Here is a 24,605-nt window from a genome sequence, read left to right on the forward strand (position 1 = left end):
CAGCTGAATGTAGTAAAGGTAAGAAAAGAGGTTTAAGCTTGAGAGTGACTGAATCCTCCTTTCAGGGAAAGAGAAGAGGAGGAAGAAAAGCCGAGAAGGGAAATCATGAGGAAAACCAAATGTTTCTCTTTGTAGCTCAAACCTTCCCCTTCTCTCTCTTACTTCTGGGGCTGATCTCAGAGGGGACGTGGACCGCTCAAAGGGGACAATGTGACCCTGAATATCTTCTCCAAGTAGCCTGAAATTTTACTAATTAGACATTCTTAAACATTTTGATTCACCTAAACTTTACTTCGAGCCTACTATACATCAGGTTAGCATAAGTGATCTCATTTAATCCTTAGCTTCTTTGCAAGGTAGGTGTTCATGGAATTTGAAGATAAGGAAAAAGATTGAGGAAAGTGTGAAATGTGTTCAAAGGCACACATTGACTGAAGAGTCTCCTGATTCTTCCTTGTCCAGTCTCCTTCCACCACTTCCTGGAAGGGTCAAAGGACAAAAAGGAAGGCTGTATCAGCAGGGCTGCTGTGATGAGTGGGGGGATGGGAGGGTATGAGTCACACTGCAGACGTCACAGATTTGTATTTTTATTATGACACTTTCCAGACATATGGCAGAAAATGTGTTGCCCTAACAAAATTGAATATTAGGACAATTTTCTGACAGGTGTAAGCAAAGCCTCATGAAAAGTGCCTTTTCCAATTCCAACATAGTCTTTGTTTGGTTTATTGGCAGCTTTGGCTATTTTTAAACATAAAATTAAAAAGTATGTTTTAAACAGCATACAGAAGTCCTCCCTTATCCACGGGGGATATGTTCCAAGACCCCCAGTGGATGCCTGAAATCGCAGAGAGTACTGAACCTTATATACATTATGTTTTTTCCTATACACACACAGCTATGATAAAGTTTAATTTATAAATTAAGCACAGTACAAAGATTAGTGACAATAACTAATGATAAAATAGAACAATTATAACAATACACTGTAATAAAAGTTATGCGAAGGTGGTCTCTCTCTTAAAATATTTTATTGTACTGTACTCACCTTTCTTCTTCCTGTGTTGATGTGAGATGATAAAACGCTTACTTGACGAATGAGGTGAGGTGAGTGATGTAAGCGTGACATACGCGTGACATAGCGTCAGGCTATCACTGACCTGACGATACCTCAGAAGGAAGATCATGTGCTTCTGCACTGCAGTTGACTGTGGGTAACAGAAACCAGGGAAAGCAAGATCGTGGATGCTCGGGGACTACTGTACTTTTCCTAAGATTAAACTTGAATTTACTTGGGGAATGATCAAAGACAAGTAATTTTGATGTTAAGGATATCTGGATACAGGGGCGCCTGGGTGGCTCATTCGTTAAGCGTCTGCCTTTGGCTCAGGTCATGATCCCAGGATCCTGGGATCAAGCCCCACATTGGTCTCCCTGCTCCTTGGAATCCTTCTTCTCTCCCACTGCCCCTGCTTGTGTTCCCTCTCTCACTGTGTCTCTCTCTGTCAAATAAATAAATAAAATCTTAAAAAAAAAAAAAAAAAGGATACGAGGTGGGAACAGGAGTGTCACAGGGGGACACTTTGGGCTGCCAAAGCATCATCTGAAGCAGCCTGAAGGGAGTGTCTTTGATCAGCAGAGGGAGGAAACCAGGTATGTAGGGGGAATGTAATATAAGGGGCATCACAAGTAGATAGGAAAAAAGCACCAAGGAAGAGAAAGGAGAGAATCAATCCGAACGTCACAACTTTACCCAGACCGTCTCTGTCGTCTGTTCTGAAAGTCTTAAAGGCATGGCTATTCTCAGGTTGTTCCCCCGCCTCCCCCACAGTAGCAACCTTGAAGCAGCTCCCTATTTTCTGTCACCCAGAACAGCTGGATTGACACAGATGCAGAGTAGATTGTGATGTGATATGAGGACAGACCCTCGCCTAGAGGATTTCTCCTTAAATGCGTGAAATTTCACTAACCCAGAGGACTCTGTTAGCAGGCAGAGTTTTTATTGTAGTTGTAACTGTCATAGTTGTCACATGGCTCTGCATGACTGAACATCCCGCTTTTGTGAGGTGAGCACAGTTTCTTCTGGATGATCCTTGCATGCATCCTTATATATTCCGCTATGGCACATGACCTCAGAAAATAGGGAGGGCAATTTACTACCAGGAGTCAGGCAGTCGATATTGAATATGGAGGGACTGGCTATTTCCTAAGTTCAGATATAAAGGGAGGAAGGAAGGAATTTGGGAACAGATCAAGGAGTTCCTATTCTGGGGCAGTCATTTTGTTGAATCAGATGGGATGACTGAGGCAAGAGGACTGGGTGTGTATGGTCTTGAGTAAGGAAAGAAAGCTGCCTGAGGCTCTGTTCTCACTTACCGGAATCTCTGTTCCCTCATCTGTAAAAGGTGGGACCTGACAAGCTTGGATGACTTCTCCATGTACCATTTTAGAGGATTGTAAAATTCTACTTTCCTTTTAGAGCTTAATGTTTGTTATATCCATGATTTGTTGCTGAGACCTGTCAGGAATACAATTTTTTTTTTTTTAAGGTAGGCTCCACAAACACTATGGGGCTTGAACTCAAGACCCCAAGATCAAGAGTAACATGCTCTATTGACTGAGCCTGCCAGGAGCCATAAGAACACATTCTTTAATTTAAACTCTTCCCAAGGGTGATTATAATCTCCTTTATGACTACATGTTTTATAAAAACATTTTCAAACAGTATGGAGTTTCCTCAAAAAGTTGAAAATGGAGTTACCCTATGACCCAACAATTGCACTATTGGGTATTTACCCCAAAGATACAAATGTAGTGATCCGAAGGGGCACCTGCACCCCAATGTTTATAGCAGCAATGTCCACAATAGCCAAACTATGGAAAGAGCCCAGATGTCCATCGACAGATGAATGGATAAAGAAGATGTGGTATATATATACAATGGAATATTATGCATCCATCAAAAGGAATAAAATCTTGCCATTTGCAACGACGTGGATGGAACTAGAGGGTATTATGCTGAGCAAAATAAGTCAATCAGAGAAAGACAATTATTATATGATCTCACTGATATGTGGAATTTGAGAAACAAGGCAGAGGATCATAGGGGAAGGGAGGGAAAAATGAAACAAGACGAAACCAGAAAGGGAGACAAACCATGAGAGGCTCTTAATCTCAGGAAACAAACTGAGGGTTGCTGGAGTGGAGGCGGGGGGAGGGATGGGGTGGCTGGGTGATGGACATTGGGGAGGGTATGTGTTGTGGTGAGTGCTGTGTGTTGTGTAAGAATGATGAATCACAGACCTGTACCCCTGAAACAAATAATACATTTTACGTTTTTTTTTTAAAGATTTTTTATTTATTTGTTTGACAGAGAGAGACACAGCGAGAGAGGGAGCACAAGCAGGGGGAGTGGGAGAGGGAGAAGCAGGCTTCCCGCGGAGCAGCGAGCCCTATGCGGGGCTCGATCCCAGGACCCTGGGATCATGACCTGAGCTGAAGGCAGACACTTAACGACTGAGCCACCCAGGTGCCCCACAGTTTATGTTAATAATAATAAAAAATGGTAAAAAAAAAAAAAAAAAAGTAAAAAAAAATTTGAAGAATGCATTTCATGAAAATCTTTGATTTGGGGTAGATGCTTAAGGTCACACAGCTTGGGCACAAATCCAGCTCCATTATTTACTGTGTAACCTTGGACAAGTTTCTTAATCTCTGTGCTTCAGTTCCTTCACCTATAAAATGAGAATAGTAACAGTTATCCTTGAGTTATTAAATAAAAACATTCAGAACAGTGTGTGGCATATGGTAGGACCTAAAAAGTATTTGTGGGATGCATGAATATCACTTAGGAATGGTATGTTCACTCAAAGCTTTTTGGAGGAGGGAACATTTGTCTTACTTTGAAGGACAGGTGGGATCTCAATAAGAGAAGGCACTATTAATGACAGAAATGTTACAAGCATGGAGAAATAAAAGGTATCATTGGCAAGAGAGAAAAGCACATTTTTGTGGGGTCATAAAGCCTATAGGAAAATGGCTAAAAAGGTTTTATGGAGTCCAACTATAATGTGCCTCAATAGCCAAACTAAAAAATATGAACATTTTTAGTAACTGAAACAGTCTGAGGGTTTGTGAGCAGGGACCTGTAAAGATAAAACTTTTTTTTTTTTAAAGATTTTATTTATTTATTTGAAAGAGAGAGAAACAGCATGAGAGGGGAGAGGGCCAGAGGGAGAAGCAGGCTCCCTGCTGAGCCGGGAGCCTGATGTGGGACTCGATCCCAGGATTCCGGGATCATGACCTGAGCTGAAGGCAGTTGCTTAACCAACTGAGCTACCCAGGCACCCAGCAGGGACCTGTAAAGATCCAAACAAGATGGATGGACTAAGACACCAAGATACAATGTGCAACACAGGGAATATAGTTAATAACGGTGTAAGAACTTTATATGGTGACATGGTAGCTAGATTTACCAGTTAGCAGTGTATATAAATGTTGAATCATTATGTGGTACACCTGAAACTGATATTGTATATCAACTACACTTCAATTAAAAAAAGTTAAGAAGAAAAGAAGAAAACAAGGTGCATGATTTATTTTACTTGCTTGTTTTGTATTTCCTTGGTTTAAACATTTTTTTCCTCATATAAAACCTATGTTAGTCCAATATTTTGCATTATAAGTACACTTAACTTCCAAGAATGAAATTCAGAGGCTCTGGAGAGAGAGAACAAGGTAAACAGTGTGGGGGCTGGCAGGCCTTTTCACTCTATGAGCTGGTGCCTGTGGGCAATGGATTCAATCAGACCTGAAAGAGAGCCTTACATTTTGGCAAAACCTATGGAAATAATGTGCCAAGGATTATAAGGATTCTCCAGCCATGGAGACATCATTTAGGTTGCATACGAGTGGGTATGTCAGTGTTTTTACCATCTTGGAGGAAGAAATTAAAGACTTAACTGAAAGCTCTAGAAAAACTTTAACAAAGGATGTGATTGCTAGATTCCATCTTAAGAAGAAGATGAAACTGGAAAAGCCAACAAGTTAAAAGCTTCATAAAATTTCTGAAGTGCTCTAAGAGGTGGAACATGTGAAAAATTGACTTTCTGATTAACTACCAGGAGCAGACCATTTTTTTAAGTTTTTTTTTTTTTAAGATTTTCTTTATTTACTTTTCAGAGAGAGAGAGAGGGAGAGAGCACAAGCAGGAAGAGTGGCAGGCAGAGAGAGAAGCAGGCTCCCGGCTGAGCAAGGAGCTTGATGCAGGATTCGATCCCAGGACCTTGGGATCATGACCTGAGCTGAAGGCAGATGCTTAACCGACTGAGCCACCCAGGCATCCCCTAGGAGCAGACCATTTAGATGGACATATTATTTGTACAAGGTTATATACACAAAACAATGCACACTGTACTTTGTGAGCAATTTGGATAATTTTCAAGGATGAATTTTGCCATATGAGATTTTTGCTTTCTGCTGACTGTAATACTGAACTCAGATTCAGATAAGATTTGTGAACTTCCAGATTAAGATGAGATCATTTTTATCTGTTTGAATTTATTATTTATTTATTTATTTTTAAGACAGTGTGTTTTTTAAGATTTATTTATTTATTTGAGAGAGAGAGAGAGAAAGAGAGTGCGTGAGCAAGAGGAGGGGCGGAGGGAGAGAAAGAGAATCCTCAGACTCCTCGCTGAGCACGTAGCCCACCCCGCTGCTCAATCCCAGGACCGTGAGATCATGACCTGAGCTGAAATCAAGAGTGAGAAGCTTAACTGACTGAGCCACCCAGGTGCCCCTGTTTTTTAATTTTTAAAAAGATTTTATTTATTTATTGGAGAGAGAGAGAGAAAGAGCACGACGCGGGGCAGGGGGGGCAGGCGGGAAGAGGGTGAAAGTACAACAAGCAGACTCCCGGCTCAGCAGGCAGCCCAACTCAGGGCTCTATCCCAGGACTCTGGGATCAGGACCTGAGCAGAAGGCAGACGCTTAACCCACTGAGCCACCTCGATGCCCCTATCTGTTTGAATTTAGTGGGAACAGTTTCTTTCTTTCTTTCTTTCTTTCTTTTTTAAAGATTATTATTTATTTATTTGACACAGAGAGAGAGAGAGCACAAGCAAGGGGAGTGGCAGGCAAGGGAGAGAGAGAAGCAGGCTCCCCACCAAGCAGGGAGCCTGACGCAGGCTCAATCCAGGACCCCGGAATCATGACCTGAGCAGAAGGCAGATGCCCAACCAACTGAGCCACCGACGTGCCCCAGTTTCTTTTTTTTCAAGGAAGAGAAACAGATCTTTGGGCTGCAAAGTTACTTGAGTGGGCCTCTCAGCTATGCAAATGTAGGTAGGAGACACTCCTGAACGTTTTTTCCATTCCAGCTGCCCCTCCCTGAGGCCCAGGTATACAAAACTGAACTCTAGCTGGAGGTAAATTATTTGCATTAGGAGGCCAGGACCTTTGGGAGGGACTAAACAGCAGAAGCCCCCTGCTGGACCCCTCCTGCCTCAGACTTGTAGTTAGGGAGCTCTTTTTGTTTTTGTTTTTTGTTTTTTTTTTTAAGATTTTATTTATTTATTTGACAGAGAGAGAGATAGTGAGAGCAGGAACACAAGCAGGGGGAGTGGGAGTGGGAGAGGGAGAAGCAGGCTTCCTGCCGAGCAGGGAACCCGCTGTGGGACTCGATCGCAGGACCCTGGGATCATGACCTGAGCCGAAGGCAGACGCTTAACGACTGAGCCACCCAGGCGCCCTAGGGAGCTCTTTTTGGCTGACTAGGTCCTCCTTACACCCTCCCAAACCCCCAATGGCAGGAAAGGATACCCAGGGTCTGGAGGAAAGCAACAATAAACCCCTAACTTGAGGAAGGAGAGTGTGCTTTGATGCCCCAGGCTCTGTGACAAATTCCAAGGTTTTTCTTTGGAGAAGTATCAGCATCATCTGCTAAGACTGTGGAAGGGCCATTTCTCTCTCTTGACACCTAGATGTGGTACAGTGAGGAACAAGGGCAGTGATGAACACAAGGTAAGTGCAGGAGAACTGGCCTCCTTTGGAAGGAGTAATTTTTGGATTTGGGTGTTGGGGAAAGACCTAAGAGAGAGAGAGGTCTTAGATTTCATGTCTGGGGTGATTTCAAGCAATTGTGACTGCAGTATGAGTTTATGGAGAGTTTCATACTGCTCACACAGAAAATTCATTCTTCCATTTTACAAATACAATTTGATTCTTGAACAACATGGGTTTGAACTGCACGGGTCCACTTATATGTGGATTTTTCTCAATAAATACAGTATAGTACTGTTAATGTATTGCTCTTTTTTGTGATTTTCTTTTTTTTTTCAAATTAATTATTTTTAAAGTAGTAATCTCTACACCCAACGTGGGGCTCAAACTCATGACCCTGAGATCAAGAGTCATATGCTCTACCAACTGAGTCAGGTAGGCGCCCCTGTGATTTTCTTAGCAGTTTCTTTTTTCTAGCTTACTTTTTTTGTAAGAATACACTACGTAATATGTGTAACATACAAAATGTGTGTTCTACCGAGTATGTTATCAGTAAGGCTTCTGGTCAACAGTAGGCTATTAGTAGTTAAGTTTTTGGGGAGTTAAAAGTTATATGCAGATTTTTGACTACAGTGAGTGAGGGGTCCACACTCCTAACCCTGGAGTTGTTCAAAGTATTTATTGAATTCCTTTGTATGCCAGGCATGATCTACCCTTTGGGGATAGAGCAGCCAACAAAACAGACCAAAAATTCTGCTGCCAGGGAGCTTACCTTTGTGGGGAAGAGGGGACCGAAAAAATCTATACCATAGTACCTTTGATGGCGGTAAGTCCTAAGGATAAAAATAAAAACAGGGAGTTTGGGGCACCTGGCTGGCTCAGTCAGAAGAGCATGTGACTCTTGATCTCAGGGTCATGAATTTGAGACCCACATTGGATGTAGAGATAATAAATAAATAAGTAAATAAGCAAACAAACTAAAAAAACAAAACCAAAAACCCAGGGCATTTATGTGTATGTATAGGTGGTTATCACTGAGGAGACATTTGGGTAAGGACCTGAGGAGGAAGAGTGACTAAAGTCCTTGAGTATACAGTAAGGACACAAAAAGTAGGAGGCATGTTCCTTGTGGACCAGTTCTATGCAAGATCTTATAGACCATTTTGGGTCCGTTGTCAGGTTTTTAGCTTTTATTCTGAATGAAATTGGAAGTTATTGGAAGGAACACTTAAACAATACAGAAAAGTGCAAAGAAGAAAATAGATAGCTCCCATACCCAAAGCCAGTGGCTTTTTTGATCATGTCGTGTCCCTCCTTATTCAGTAGCTTCCGTTGCAGGTAGAATAAGGTCGAAAATCCTAATCTGGCCTTTGCTTCTTCCTCTACCTTCATCTGCTTGGATTTATCCTCTCACTCTGACTAAAAACTTTCACTTTCTCAAAATTTCTACTCTCTATTGCCTTTTTCTACATGGCTTTTGCATATATCTTTTCTTTTGTCTCAAGTATTCTCTGCTTGGGCTACTTTCCACACACCTTTATCTCAACTTTTTTTTTTTTTTTTTTGAGATTTTATTCGACAGAGAGACACAGCGAGAGAGGGAACACAAGCAGGGGGAGTGGGAGAGGGAGAAGCAGGCTTCCCGCGGAGCAGGGAGCCTGATGTGGGGCTCGATCCCAGAACCCTGGGATCATGACCTGAGCCGAAGGCAGACGCTCAATGACTGAGCCACCCAGGTGCCCCTCAGATCTCAACTTTCATTTACTCATTCAGCCTGTGTAGTGTAGTTGCACACAGTCCCATGCTTCAAGGGCCCCCATGATGGGTTCAATCCTCTACTGTTACCATCTTGAAATCCTTCATGATTTTGAACAAGGCACCCCACCTTTTCATTTTTCAGTGGGCCCCGAATGTAGCTGGTCCTGTTGATCAGCTGCTATGTACCACTGTCTTGGAGTTGGGGATACAATGGTGTCCAAAAAGATATGCTTTCTACTTTTGCAGAGCTTTCAGATTGGTAGTAGAGGTAGGCATGAATCAAACAACAGAAAACAAACAACTGAGGAAACAGAAACTGAGAAAAATGCTACCCATGAAGGATATATGGGGATGTGGATTAGAGAAGTCAGGAGGTTCTTTCTGAGGAAGTAAGCCCTTAGTTAAGTCCTGGAGAGTGAGAAATGATTGAGGTTTTTTATGGCTTCCCCACCTTCTCATTTGATTAGGGTCTACCTTCTCATTGCAGGCTGGGCTCTTTTTTTATAATGCTTATTAATATTATAATTAGTTATTTGTATAATAACCAACTTTCTGGAGAGAGTATAAACTCATAGGGTGTCTCCCTTTTCCTTGTATCCTCAGATTATAGTCCAATGTCTGGTACACAGTATTTAAGTAGTAATTCTGAATGAAAAGATTTTTTTCTAAAGATTTTATTTATTTGAGAGAGCGAGAGCATGCACGAGGGGGGATGGGCAGAGGGAGAGTGAGTGGGAGAAGCAGATTCCCCACTGAACAGGGACCCAGAGGCAGGGCTCCATCCCAAGACCCTGGGATCATGACCTGAGCCGAAGGCAGAAGCTTAACCCACTGAGCCACCCAGGCACCCCCTTAATGAAAAGATTATTGAGTTTTTTGGTTATCATCTTTTTACACACAATTAACTTTTTCATATACAATTTAGTAGTCTGCATTTTTAAAAAGAACACTGGAAGTTTTCCATTGTTTTTTCTTACAAACTTCATAAAATGGCTAAGTCAGGGGCTTTGAAAAGCTATCTGGATGTTGGCGTTCCGAATGGATTGGAGAGGTAAGAGATTGCAAGTAAAGAGATTAAGCTAAGAGACAATAGGTATAAAGTGGAGGAGGACTTGAATTTATAGTGTTTATTGACTCATTTAGCAGCATTTACTAAAGACAACTATAAATCAGGCACTGTAAGCGCTGGCAATGCAATTGTTTAAAAAAAAAAAAAAATGAAGACAGAATCCCCTCCTGGAACTTATAGTACAGTGAAGAGCAATGTCAGGGATAGAAAGGAAAAAAAAAAATCCTCCTCCTTTTCAGCTTTTCCATAAATGTAGTAATGCCACAAAATAGGGAGAATTGAAGCCTCATACTAAAAATGATCCAGAGAAATATTTAGCAAAAGTTCTGGAAATTCGAAGTTCTAGTGGAATAGTTCTCTTGTTTCACTAAGATTTTTTTTTTTATTGTAACTTTCTCCTGTGAATAGTGTTTTTATCCTTTTTTGGTTCTTTTAACTATTGCTTTTTTAAAAAATCAAAAGTAACTAAATACTAAGTAAAAAGGAATGGCTAATATGCTGCTATCTCTCTGAGAGACAGTCATTGTTTTGTTTTTCTATTTTGGAAGCCTTTTCAACTGGTTATCCTCCCTAACTTGAAGAAAACAACTGTCATTCGAAAATACTTCCAACTGCTTCAGGGCGTACTATCCTCTTCTCTTTTTAAAAGGCATTCTCAAAAATACTCCTCTCTATTTAAAAAGCAGCAGGGAATAAATGTGTAGTATTAAATATGCAGCAATTTGCCACTCCCTTTGCCCTCCCCCAGTTACTGCAATAGAAAGTCTGGGGATAAACACATATGTGGTAGAGTCAAACCTCCTAGTGAAGATGATGAAAGGAACAAAGAAAGGACACTTCCTTAGAGAAAGGTGTTCAGTCCTCCCCCTCCCCCATTAAACATTGATTAAGAACAAAAGGAAATAAGTATTTAAAAAATCAACTCTCAATGATAGGTACTAGAAGGTCAGCGGTTTCTTAGGGAAAAGAAGGGGACAGGGCGTGCAGACCAGGGCTTTGCTGTATAATCTTGGGCAGGTCACATAAGCATCTTTGAAGCCCTGTCCTAGCTTAAGAGTTTGGACCAAGGATCTCTAAGTTTCTTTCATCTCTAAAATTCTATAGTTCTATGATTACGTTGAGATGGGCCATTCTGTTGATTTCCTAGTCTCCAGGAGAGAGGTAACTAGTCTCTGGGAGTGGAACTAACTTGATGGAGAGTTATCAATGCAGAGGTGGGTATAATTCACAATTACGGGGTTTGGGACCTTAGAGATGCTCTTGGAAAATGTGCAAGAAGGCCTTTTCCCCGTTCTTTAACCCGATTTTACAATTCTCTTGACTCTTTGGGATGGGGGAGCGGGAAGGACCTATTTTAGACCTGGACTGTTCACTTGACCAAACATTTCCCCTTTCCTTATTTTTGGATCCTTAAAAAAACAAACAAAAAAACCCCAAGTCGCCAAGAAACAGATCCTAAAGGGGTGGAAGGGGAAATTGTGATTACGGCATCTCGAAAGGCCTGTAAAATCTCGCTTCCTCATTTTAATCCTTTCTTTGGGGGTTAGGATCTTTTTTTAAATGTGTATTTTTGTCGGAGTGGGCCTAGAGTGAGGTTCAGAACAGCAGAGGGGGCGCTAACGGATGCTGCTTCTGCGGGCGGGCGGGCGGGCCGGCGGGAGGGAGCTCCGGGTCAGGTCCACGCCGGCCGCCAGGCGGGCTCGGAGCTACAAGGGCGCGGCTGCGGGCGGGCCCCGGGGAGGGGCTTCGCGGAGGCGCCGCGGCCCGAGGCGAGCGGGGCCGCCCGGGCTCGGCGCGCAGCGCGGCCCGGCGGGCGGTGGCGCTGCGGAGGCGGCGGCCGAGGCCGGCGGGCGCGGAGGAGGGGCCCGAGACTGGGGCGACCGGCGGCAGCTGCCTCCGTGACGACTGCCGGCAGCGCGGCGGCCTGAGGAGACCGAGCCGCGGGCCCCGGCGTCGCTGCCTCTACTGGCTGTCTCCTTCTCCTCCTCTCGCGGCAGGGGCGTCAGGAATGGGCCCCAGCCGCCGCGGGCCCCGCACCCTGCGCCGCCCGTAGGCCCCAGCAGTCGGAGGCCGGCCGGCCGGCCTCTCGCCACCCCTCGCCCCAGCCCTGTCGTCCCCACCCCAAATCCCCGGGAAGGAAGATGAGGGAGACGGGCCCGGCGCTCAGCAGCCAGAGAAGCAGCAGCAGCAGCGGTCGGGGGAGGGTGTTTCGCCGTTTCCTCTCAGCCGCCAGGACAAGATGGCAGCGGCCGCGGAGAGGGGCTGAGCCCGGGCTGGGTGGTGCCGCCTGCTGAAGCGCCTGGCTCCCTGTCCCCGGCACGGCCCCGCACCCCACTCCGGACATGCTCAGGGCCGCGGCCGCCCGAAGAGGGGAGAGCTCAGGCCTCTAGGAAGGTAAGGGAGGAGGGAGAGGGGCGAGGGGCGCCCCCAGCCCAGGGTGGGGGGACTAGCTTCATTCTCGGGTCTCCGGGCCTCTCAGCCGGACCCCGGCCGGGCCCAACCCCTCCGGAGCGGCCCGCACCCGTCGCGCGTCCTACATCCCCGGCAGATCCCCTGCGCTCCGGTGCTCCGCGTTTCCGCCGCGGCTCCCCGCCGGGTGGCGGGTCCGGGGGCCGCTCGGGGCCGAAGGCCGCCGGACGCGGGGGCCGCGCGTGGTTGGTGCGAGCGGTGGCGCAGCCTCCGGGAAGCCGCGCTGGGGCCGGCCTGGGCGGCCCAGGCCTTCCCCTGCCAGGGTTGCGCAACGGCTCTTCCCAGCAACCGAAGTTTTGTTTAGTCCCACAGGGGGCCTCTTTCCCCACCGCAACCCTAGGCCGTAACTACGGAGACCTCTTGTCTTTCATTAAGGGGAGCAAACACAAACACGCGCGCACGCACGCAACTTGAGCGCCCCAGCCGATGGCTGCGTCCCTGGCTTTGTGGCCCAGTCACCAGCGTCGCCGAGCGGCCGCTTAGAGGGTGTCAACTCTGGAGACGTGAGTGCGTGTTGATTGTTGGGGAGGAGAAATGTGACCCGCCGCTCCGCGTCCCCTGCCGCGGCGGGAGGAAGGCGTGGCGGCCGCGCGGCGGGGCTGTTGCCGGCTTCTCTGGTTACGGTGGCGGCCGCCCGCTTCCCTTCGTGGGGAACTCTCGGAAAGACTTCGGATGGGAATGTCTGTTTTCCTGTCGGGAGGGAGACGGCTGTTTTAAAATGGTATGTGGCTCTCAGCGAAGCCTGTTTCCCAATCTTATCTAGGCTTGAGGAATTGCGCTAAAGGGTGTGTGCGTAAATTACCTTGGACCTGTTACAGAGTAGTCATAACACGTTCAGTCCTTGAACTGTGTTTTCACAACCTCTTGCTGCCCTGTTAGAATTTATTTTTCCACCTGTCAGGTCGCTGCTTCTAATTATAAGGCTCTTCTGTTAGCAACAGTGAAGTTTTTCAGATTATCGTCAGGTTTACAGGGAAAGCTCATGGTTGATTCTGTTGTCAACTTTGATGTCTCCCTGGTCCTGGGCCGGGAAAGTTAGCTGGTAAACCAGCCTGTGCTTGTGCTTTTGTGTACCTTGTAGTAGTTTGGAGATCGGTTGAATCCCCCCTCCCCTTTTTAGGGATTTGCTTGTTAGCTGTAGCTTCTGGCGTGGAATCACTTATATTCACACCATTTCAATTTATTTCAAAGTTAATTTCTAGGGGCGCCTGGGTGGCTCAGTCGTTAAGCGTCTGCCTTCGGCTCAGGTCATGATCCCAGGGTCCTGGGATCGAGCCCCGCATCGGGCTCGAGCCCCGCATCGGGCTCCCTGCTCCGCGGGAAGCCTGCTTCTCCCTCTCCCGCTCCCCCCTGCTTGTGTTCCTGCTCTCGCTCGCTCTCTCTCTGTCAAATAAATCAATAAAATCTTAAAAAAAAAAGTTTTAATTTCTTGGTGCCTTAAAATTTTTAAGAGGTGCCCTTTTTGATCAGATTTTTGTTGAAAACTTTTTGAGCAGGATCGGTGGGCTTTGTTTGTTACCCAGCTAAAACATTTTAATCCTACATTCTCCTTTAATTTTTCAGAAGCTGGGCAAGCCTCACCATATGTTTGATAAGTCTAGATTCTGCTTATGTTTGCAAGTGCAGTGCTAATTTTATACAGTGAGCTATGATAAGGTTTTGATAGGTCATGATTAAACTTAGTATTAAACTTAGTAAACTTATTCAACAAAATAAAACTGACCTTTTTCAAAAAATATTTTTTATAGTTTTATTGGCTGCCTTATGCCTTCATGCCACTTAACAGTAATTGAAATGTAACCAACCAGATAAAGTACTTTTAAATTAAGGTTTTCTTGGTATATTTATGGGTCCATTCATAAAATGTAGACAACTCTTATTTATAAAATACAATGCTCAACCTGTTTGAGGCTTATTTTTCTTTTACTTTTGAAACTTACTTGATTTTAATTTGTGTTAAGGTAGAAGTGTGTTGAAATATTTGAGATTTTGCACATTTCACTGTGGAGTTTTTTTTGTACTTACCGTAAAATTGAATAACAATTTGTTCCTGAAGTTTTTTCTACTCTAGGGAATATATTTTCTAAAAAAGATTTTTTTTTTTTTTGTAGAGAGCCATAGATTAAAACTATGTTTTAAAAAGGTAAGATGAGCTTGAAATCTAGAACAGAACCAGTCATTAAATGTTTCAAATTTATATTTGGACATTGCTGACTACAGTAGCTAAACACACATTAGGCAAGCAGATCATAACGTGGTGAGCCAGTCTTCGTTTATTGTCATAATACCTTTTCCATTGAACTAGTCATTATCTTGCTTATGAACCAGTCATTGGCTTCTGGGCATGGAGTTTTAGAGTCACATAAAAGTAGATGGTTTTTATGAGATAATTCTTCTTGTAAACATGCTTGAAAAGAAGCTTCAGATCATACTATTTTAATTTTTTGGATGTTCTGTCATGGAGCACATAAAATAAGGTGCAAATTACAGAGGTAGGCTACTGTAGCTAGTATGGCAGAGCACTAAGTATTATTTGTTTATTGTAAGATATTGAAAGCTTTTTTTTCCCTTGCAACTTAAAATAGCAACAGCTGTCAAATGAACTTTCTGATTGAGCTTCTGTTTTAAATATTTGGTACATGAACATTGATGGCATTTATAGGTAGGAAAGAGAAAATGTGGATTTCAGAATGCTGAAATACTGTTTCCTAAACTTGTTTCACATCAGTTAAATGGAATACTTGGTTACATGTTAGTTTCCATTGGAGTGTTAGAGTGACTTATTCTGGTGACTTTTGAAGTTAGTTTTCTGTGTTCTCTCTGCAGCGGTTCACCAAAGGTGGTGATATGGTAGATTAGAACTGCGTTATTGGTAGTTAATTAAAAGGCATAAATAATGTAGTTTCCATTGCATTCCATTTATGTTTGAGTTTGGAGATAAAGATGTCATGGCAATATTTAGATTTAAGTGTGTTCTAAGGAACTTTGAAGTTCTCTGTATTGGAAATATCCCTCCAGAGTTATTCTTGCCTCTTAACTATTAGAGGACACAAAATAAGTTGCTATATGATTATATTGTTGCTGCCAAAAGAAATGTTCATGTAAAAATTTCTGGGTTTGCAGCTGTCCTAATTTTCTAATGTCTGAAGTTGAGACTTCCAGTGTGGTATGTTTATCTTAGAGGTTACTTCTGATAAACTACTAGAATTTTGTTAAAATGGAGGAATCTACCAGTCTATTTCATTACTTCTTTAAAGGTGTCCCTACTTGCCCGCCTGCCAACTTGCTGAAAGCTTTGTTATGGTAACCCTTTCTATATGATACAAATGTAAGTCTAAAGGAATTATTTAAAATGTCTTTATTGGTTCTGGATCCAGGTGCTTAAAAAATAACTTGTCTAGTATCTTTGAACACTTAACATAAGTTGAATAGGAGTATATATTTGGAGTCGAAGTTTTTTTGTTTTTGTTTTAGATTTTATTTTATTTATTTATTTGAGAGAGAGAACGAGAACAGGGGGGAGAGGCAGAGGCAGAGGGAGAAGCAGGCTCCCCGCTGAGCAGGGAGCCCGATGCGGGACTCCATCCCAAGACCGTGGGATCATGACCTGAGCCGAAGGCAGACACTTAACTAACTGAGCCACCCAGGCACCCTAGGAGTCGAAGTTTGGAATCAGTGTAAGTTTTCAGGGTAGCCAATACACTTACGTGGTTGACCTAAGGAAACACAGTCCACTTCTTTTGGTTGGATTAAGAGTGACTTGGGGAAAGAAAAAAAGTGACTGGGGAGAAACAACTTAATATTAGTGTGTTGCTTCTGTAGTTTTGTCATAGCTGTTCTTTTGGACCTTATCTTAATCACTGTTAGGACCAAGCTAGAATCGATACTTGGAAATGTATGTTACACATTTTACCTAAATGTTTGTCAGATTAGACCTTGACCTATTTGGCAGATCAGGCTGCTCTCCTCAGTTGATACTTGGGCCATATGTCACTACACAAAGGCAACATATTGTCTGGATTCTGAGGCGTGCACTGTTATGCTGGGAACCTAGAGCCTCCGCTGTTAGCTCTTGTGTGGAAATTTTAAAAAACTGGTTGAGTATTGGAAATACTGTATTTTTAGGGATGGCATTTGTGGCTTGAGGACAGTTAAGTCAGTAAACTGATTTATCTTTTGTATTTAGTAGTTATGGCCAAGTCAGTACTTTAGAAAGTTATCTTTTTCCAACAGGAAGTCTTTGAACGGAAACAAGCCAAGGACAATATGTTTTACCTTAAATATATTTTGTTACTTTGACCCAAACAATTTCTTTTTTTTTTTTTTTTTAAGATTTTTTATTTATTTATTTGAGAGAGAGAGAATGAGAGAGAGCAAGCACATGAGAGGGGGGAGGGTCAGAGGGAGAAGCAGACTCCCTGCCGAGCAGGGAGCCCGATGCGGGACTCGATCCAGGGACTCCAGGATCATGACCTGAGCCGAAGGCAGTCGCTTAACCAACTGAGCCACCCAGGCGCCCCAGACCCAAACAATTTCTTTAATTTTCTAAGAGAGTGAGAATTTTTCCTTGCTGGGGAAGACTTGAGTGGGAGGGAAGCTAGTGGACAGGTAAGGTAGAGGAAGCTGGGCCCTGAGTTGGGGGAAGAGGTTGATTTAATTGAATTTGGGAGACTTAGAAATCTGTTTTGACTTAAATGTTCAATTTGCTAGAAACCAGAGTTCACTTAGTTATAAAATCAGTGAAATATGTGGTAGCTTGGGTGAAAGATTAAGAATACACCATAACACCTGTTAAAAGATGAGAGTTGTGAAGTAATATCTGTGTATCATCCCTGACCAGTTTTTTTTTTTTTTTTAAAGATTTTATTTATTTATTCATAAGAGACAGAGATGGAGAGAGGCAGAGGGAGAAGCAGGCTCCCCGCTGAGCAGGGAGCCTGATGGGGGACTCGATCCCAGGACCCTGGGATCATGACCTGAGCCGAAGGCAGACGCTTAACCATCTGAGCCACCCAGGCGCCCATCCCTGACCAGTTTTTAAAAACCACTTACCCCCCCTTCCTTTTTGTGCCTTTTATTTCTTCAGTCAAAACTACTTTTCTTTAATGTAGAATTTAGGGAAGATAAACTTCCTGTACAATTACAAAAATCTTATGTTAAATGCCTAATTTGAAATCAGAAGTGTGAAGAGCACAGAACATATTATTGCCATTAAAATGAGCTTGATATATAGGAATAACTTTTTTTTTTTTTAGTTTTTAGAGATGCTTAAAAATAAACTAAGGTGCATAATAAATGAATGTAGGTTTTTCAAACTGAATTAAAACCCAATTTTTCTGTTATCTGTCACTCAGTCCATTTTTACTTTCTGATATTAACATCTCTTCTTTTAAAAATTAGATTTCCAAATACGCTTTTCATGTTGGATTTTCTTTGCTGCTTTGCCTTTTTTTTTTTTTTAAATAAAAAGATTACACCTAAAAGAAGTGGAGATTTAGAGAAGAATAATAAAGTACGTTGTTCCTTTGAGCTGTACTTTATCCTAGGTAAGGATCTAAATTGCGAAAGACCAATTCTTGGTCTCACTGAAAATAAAGGATTGCCAGAGGTGGTCAGATAAATTGTTTTATTTTGCATATTGTTAATGCTGGAGCATCTTTTCTAATTGGAAAAAAAATTATTTAGATTTGATATTGAAATAATTAGATGAACAGAATGAGTCATTCCCTCCCCCCTTTAGAATTTTGTAGCTATTTATTATGAATTACATTTGATTACATATGGCTTGCAAAGAACATTGCCTTTATAGAATTTGATAGAAACTATAAAACTGGCTGCATTTGACTATCCAATTAAAGATGATCCCCTATTTACCATGGTTTGACTTAGGATTTCTCAACTTTACCATGGTGTGAAAGTCATACACATTCAGTACTTGGAAATTTGAATTTTGATCTTTTCCCAGTTTAGCAGTGTGGGGTCTGATACTCTTCCTTTTTTTTTTTTTTTTAGATTTTATTTATTTATTTGACAGAGAGAGATCACCAGTAGGCAGGCAGGCAGAGGGAGAGGGAGAAGCAGGCTCCCTGCTGAGCACAGAGCCCAATGCGGGGCTCGATCCCAGGTTGTTGGGATCATGACCTGAGCCGAAGGCGGACGCTTAACCGACTGAGCCACCCAGGCACCCCCTGATACTCTTCCTTTGATGCTGGGCAGAGGCAGCGAGCCACAGTTCCCCATCAGCCATGTGATCATGAGGGTCAATAATGATATACTTAAAGCCATTCTGTACCCACACAGCCATTCCTTTTTTCACTTTCAGTATAGTATTGAATACATTACATGAGATATTTCCACTTTATTATAAAAATAGGCTTTGTGTTAGATGACTTTGCCCAACTCTAAGCTAATGTGTTTTGAGCAGATTTAAGGTGGACAAGGCTAAGCTATGATGTTCGGTAGGTTAGGTGTATTAAATGCATTTTCAGCTTATGATGGGTTTATTGGGATGTAACCCCGTTTAAGTTGAGGAAGATCTCTTTTCCATTTTAGAAATTAAAAAGCATGTGACTTACTAAAAATGTTTGTTAACTTCAAATTCTTCAGCTTCCCCCTACTTTTGTTGCATATTGTTCATAAATTAAACAAAAATCTTAGTTTTTTTAAACAATGAAATAGTAAACTTTGAAACATTTGCAGAAAATAACTTGCTTAGAAAATATTTCATACCCTATAAAGCGGTGATTTAAAGGCCTAAAGATATCATTTGTGTATATTTTGACTGTGCGTTACCTGTTTAATAATACGAGAGTCTTGTAGGTTTGGTAAACTATACGACTTTAGGTATATAATGTACAGTCTTAAATAGTTAATAAGTTAGATAGAGTGACAACATATTGAAACTTGAACCTGACTTCCTAGAGATATTTCTTTTAAAGTAAAATTTAAATTAATACTTCAGAGGGCTTTACATATGTAATTTATGTCAACTTATATTGAGAGTAAGTAGGGTAAAGTGACATAAAATCACAATGAAAATTGCAGGTTATGAGCTACGTAGCCTGTAGCTATGATGCTATGCTTCACTACATTCTCAAAACATGTTTTGGGCCAACTTGTAATCAGTTTCAGTAGAGACAGTACAAGTGTCTCTGCAGTATATTAATTGTAGTTTTGTGGGTTTTTTTTTTTTTTTTTGACAGAGAGAGAGAGACAGTGAGAGAGGGGGAGTGGGAAAGTGAGAAGCAGGCTCCCCGCGGAGCACGGAGCCGGATGCGGGGCTCGATCCCAGGACCATGGGATCATGACCTGAGCCAAAAGCAGACGCTTAACGACTGAGCCACCCAGGCACCCCGTAGTTTTGTGTTTTAAGTTAGAGAAGAATAGTATTGGCTTCAAAAATATTAGGTTTTTAATCTGATTACTATGCTTTAAATATTTTTTGTAGCTGGATCACAGACTCTCACCACAATTAAATGAAATTCTATTATGTTGTGTAAAACAGTGATAAAATATGTGTGTGGAAACTATTTTACCTGGTATATATTTGGGTGTCCGCTAAGTGCAAAGTACTCTGCTATGAATGAAGAGAGTAAGACATGGTTCTTGCTTTGAGCAAATAGTAGGTGAAATTGGCCAAGTACTATAAATTTTCTTTTATACTTGCGTATGTGTACGTGAGCTGGAAAACACTGCCTGAGAAGAACAATGATTTATATATAGCATGTTCAAGTTTTTAAAAACCGTTTATAAAATATCAGGAATGGTTCAGCTTCTGAAAGTTGTGTATTAATACTTGCTACTCCTTGTAATGTTTAAAGCCAAAAAAAGTCATTTAAAAATATGAAAAAAATTGGAGGCACTTGGGTGGCTCAGTTGGTTAAGGGGCCAACTCTTGGTTTCAGCCGAGGTCATGCTCTCAGGGTCCTGGGATCGAGCCCTGCGTTGGGCTTTGCACTCAGTGGGGAGTCTGCTTGAGGATTTCTTTCCTTCTCCCTGTCCCTACCCCTGCTTATACTCGTGCTCTCTCTAAAATAAGTAAATAAATCTTTAAAAAATATGAAAACAGTTCTATGAATTTAATTTCTGTTAAAAGATTTTCCATCAGTCTAACCAGTTTAATAGTCTAATGGTTTTATAGAGAGATGTTGTATGTTAATTTAAATCAAGTGGAAGTTCATATTTCTTAAGTATGGTTAATCTAGTTCTTATTCTCATGGTTTTTCCTTTTGGACAGGCACAATTCTTAGATTGCTTGAGAAAATTCTAATAGGTTTGCCTTTCCTAACTATATTACCTTCTAAATTTGGAATGCAGAGCTCTCCAAACCTCATTCCTATGCCAACCAGTGGAAAGAAAATAGAAGGTGAAAAGAAGGTATAGATAGAATTCCATTTTAAGCTACTTTTAAGATTGAAATTGCTAGGTATATCTTATTTGAAACCACTATACAAAAGGGATGTTATTTGTGTACTTAATTTATGTAAATCAGAAGTACGTTTAATTTGGGGTCCTTTAAGCCGAGTCATGCAAAGGGCAAGTATTACATTGCCTCAGTATAATTGCATATGATACATTTTTAATGAAATTTGACAATTTGGTGACATTTTGATATTTATTATACATGTGTATTTAAAATTGAATTCTGTACGGAAATGTACTTAAGGATGTTAGGGATTATAATATAGTTGGTTTTGCCAGTACTTTTGAGTAGAAAACAGTTGGGATGTTTGTCTTGTGAGTTGCCCTAAATCCTCATAGTGTGGCGTTTCTGAAAGTATTTCTAGTGGCTACTTTGTAACTTCTAAAATCTCTCTTAAGTATCTCACATCTGAAGATATATCTAGCTTGAAATTGTTTCTTGTTAATCTGATTGGAAGAAAATGAAATACATCAATTTATAACCTATTAGGAGGTAACCTAATCCATTACATTTTGGGAAATTTTTACATTTCAAAATATAAAATAGTATCTGAACTGTTGAGGTCAGAGACCATGTCTTAAAGGTTTTTATGGATATAAAGCCTCTAGTAGACATTGGGGAATCAAATATATAATTATCATAAAAGTAATCAAATACAGGCATGCTATGCTCTACCTGTATCCTTTAATCAAAGTATAGTGCCTGGGCGCCAGGTGGCTCAGTTAAGCGTCTGCCTTCGGCTCAGGTCATGGTCCCAGGGTCCTGGGATTGAGCCCCACATCGGGCTCCCTGCTTAGCGGGAGGCCTGCTTTTCCCTCTCCCACTCCCCCAGCTTGTGTTCCCTCTCTCGCTGTGTCTCTCTCTGTCAAATAAATAAATAAAATATTAAAAAAAAAAAAAAGTATAGTGCCTTTACTAAGCAGCTTTACAGATACCTGCCCAAGCACTTGAGAATGTGTCATATACACACTTTACCTCTCAAAACCCTACTCTACCCCTCACTTTAATTCTAGCAGATGAGTCTGTTTCCTGTGTAGAAGTCAGTAGGTAACGAACTTCCTCAAGATTTCCAACCCTCTGCCTCTGAATGTAACTTCTACCAGTATACACTTTGTGTTTTCACTCTCTCAAGGACTGAAACATCTCCTTCCCTCCAAGATTATTTCCTATTCTTTCCTGTGGATTTCATCCTGAAATGTGTTTTTCAGCATCTTGAGCCTGTCCAATAACTTCAAGGCTCCCCCACCCCACCTTTTTGGGCCCTTTTTCTTCAGCCTTTAAAAATGATCAGATATCTGCGATCTTAATCAGCCATCTTTTAATTGTGCCTCCTCCAATCTATGGACCTGTCTACCTTTTTATTTCTTTCAAACTTCTTAAATGTGTACTCTAGCTTCTATTTGAATCTGTATTCACTTCTTAGCCCTTGGCAGTATAGTTCTGTCCATGCCACTCTAGTGAAATTACTCCCACTAAGCTCTCCAGTAGTTTCTTTTATTCACAATTTATGTATTCCTCCAGATGATTGCATTTATAGTGTACCCTACTCTTAGCTTTCAGCTCATCTTTTGAAGTATTGAGCTCCATGTTTTCCCCCCACAGGTAGCTCAGATTGAATTATCTTATTTCCACATTGTTTCTTTTTCTGTATTTCCTTTTTGGTATCTTCACTCATTTCTGTTGGAGTTTATGTTTGAAACTTTATTTTATTTTTAAAGATTTTATTTTTAAGTAATCTCTACACCCAGTGTTGCGCTTGAACTCACAATCCCGAGATCAAGAGTCACATGCTGTATGACTGAGCCAGCCAGGCGCCCCTATGTTTGAAACTTTAAATCTTAAAATATTTATTTCTGGTCGATGCATTAAAAAAAACCAGCAAAATTTGCACTTTGCAAAGCAAAATTTGGTAGTATTTATCAAGTTTCCTTTTTGGAAATCCATACTAAGAAAATTAATGTATAAAAGCTATTTATATGAAAATGTTCATCACAACTTTATATAAATATAGTGAAAAAATTGGAAAAAGCAGTTCAACAAATTATAGTATGCACACATGGTAGAATATTATGCTGCTATTCAAAATATCCTAGATAGAACATATCTAAGTTATCCTAGAGAGAACAAGTTGGCATATCAAGTTATACATGTACTATGAGTGTTCACTTCGGCAGCACATATACTAAAATATACATGTCCTGTGATTGTAAACATACAATAAAACATGTTAGAATGACTAGAAGGAAATAGGTTCTTTTTCCTGAATATTTTGTAATTTATAGTAATTGAATAATTTAAAAATTATTTTCATACTGAAATTCCCCCTCTTCCTGGAGTGAACAATGTGTATCTTTTCATGTTTTTATGGCAAAATAGTTAAATTTCACATATTAGTCTAGTCTACCCATATTCTAGCAGTCTGATTCCAGGTAATGGTAATGGCTTAGTGATCATTTTTGTCCTTTCAACTTGCAAGGTTACTATGAACAAATAACATTTTAAGTTTTTTTTTTTCAAAGATTTTATTTATTTGAGAGAGAGAAAGAGAAGGAGCAAGGGGAGGGGAAGAAGCAGACTCCCCGCTGAGCAGGGAGCCCCACATGGGTCTCCATCCCAGGGTCATGACCTGAGCCAAAGGCAGACGCTTAACCGACTGAGCCACCCAGATACCCCTTAAGTGTTAACATTGTTATAAAATAACTGTTTTGGCATATTCATCAAGTATAATTGATATGTAATCATTACTTTATATCTGAGATTCTATCTAGCTTCTTATGCAAATGGCAGAAAAATGACGTGAAGTTACTTTTGGCCAGTATGAGATTTTTAGTTATTATCTGAGAATAAATTTCTCATCAGTAAACTGTTAACTGTTGTGTGGCCATTTTCAGTCAAATGATTTAACATATTTTTCTTTATTTTATCCCATGGGATCAATAGCTGGCTTTCATTTTTGAACTTAAAATGTGTTAGCTATGCATTTTCAAATGGAATTAAACTTTTGTAATCATCTTTTTATCTTTTTAGTATGTTGATGGCATTTAAAAAAATCTCTTCAGCTGATAGATCTGAATATGATTTTCTTACGGTTGTAATTCTAATACATAGAGCTTTATAGTATCATGTATGGCAGTGTGACTTTTTACACTAAGGTGAAAATTTTTTTTTTTTCAGTGTTTCTGTGGGGCTAGTAGTAGAAGAAAGAAATGTTTATGTGACCCTTGCTAAGCCTATGTAAATCTGAAGTTTTAGTGCACGGCTTATTACAAGCAACCCAACAATGTGTCATTTTATTTTATTAATTTTTAATTTTTATTTTTTTAAATTAATTTTAAAAAACAGCAATCTCTGTGCCCAATGTGGGGCCCAAACTCTCAACCCTGAGATCAAGAGTTGCATGCTCTACCAACTGAGCCAGCCAGGTGCCCCAACAATGTGTGTCATTTAAAAAAGTTAATGATTAGAGGTAGTCAGAGCCAAACATAAGTAGTTCTAATAGATTTTTAAGAATTCAGTGTCCTTGCTTTGAGAGTACTCTTTTGAGAAGCTGCTTGTTTTCTTTCTTCAGGTGTTTATGAATTTACATTGTTCTTTAGTTTCTTTCTGGCTTTCTTAGGGAGGCTTGTTGTAAAATCTCTGCCTTGTCCCTTCCTCACATTTGTCATGAGAATAAGAAAGAGATCTTTATTTTTCTTAACATATTTTCATTTCTGTTCCTTCTATTGTTTCTGATTAGACACCATAGAGAATTTCCTGAAGCACAGGATTTCCTGAAGCCATTGTGAGACCCCAGTTCACAAGATATATATGACAGTTAAAATTTGAAACTTAAAAAAGTGTTTTTACATTAGAAAGGTTTTTGAAGGTACTTCACTAAATTTCTAA

General features: G+C 41.1%; 1 protein-coding gene across 6 annotated transcripts in view; it reads left to right on the forward strand.

Moving 5' to 3' along the window:
• The first annotated feature begins 11,671 nt into the window (after window positions 1–11,671).
• HIPK3 (homeodomain interacting protein kinase 3) overlaps window positions 11,672–24,605 on the forward strand; it is a 92,482-nt gene continuing 79,548 nt past the window's right edge. For 4 of the 6 annotated variants that reach the window (XM_032413883.1, XM_032413887.1, XM_032413886.1 and 1 more), the window contains exon 1: window positions 11,672–12,223. The gene's annotated coding sequence lies outside the window, so the exon portion shown is untranslated. The other 2 variants (XM_032413885.1, XM_032413884.1) reach the window with 2 other exon arrangements.

Source organism: Phoca vitulina, unplaced genomic scaffold (assembly GCF_004348235.1).
Source record: "Phoca vitulina isolate PV1807 unplaced genomic scaffold, GSC_HSeal_1.0 scaffold16, whole genome shotgun sequence".
NCBI lineage: Eukaryota > Metazoa > Chordata > Mammalia > Carnivora > Phocidae > Phoca > Phoca vitulina.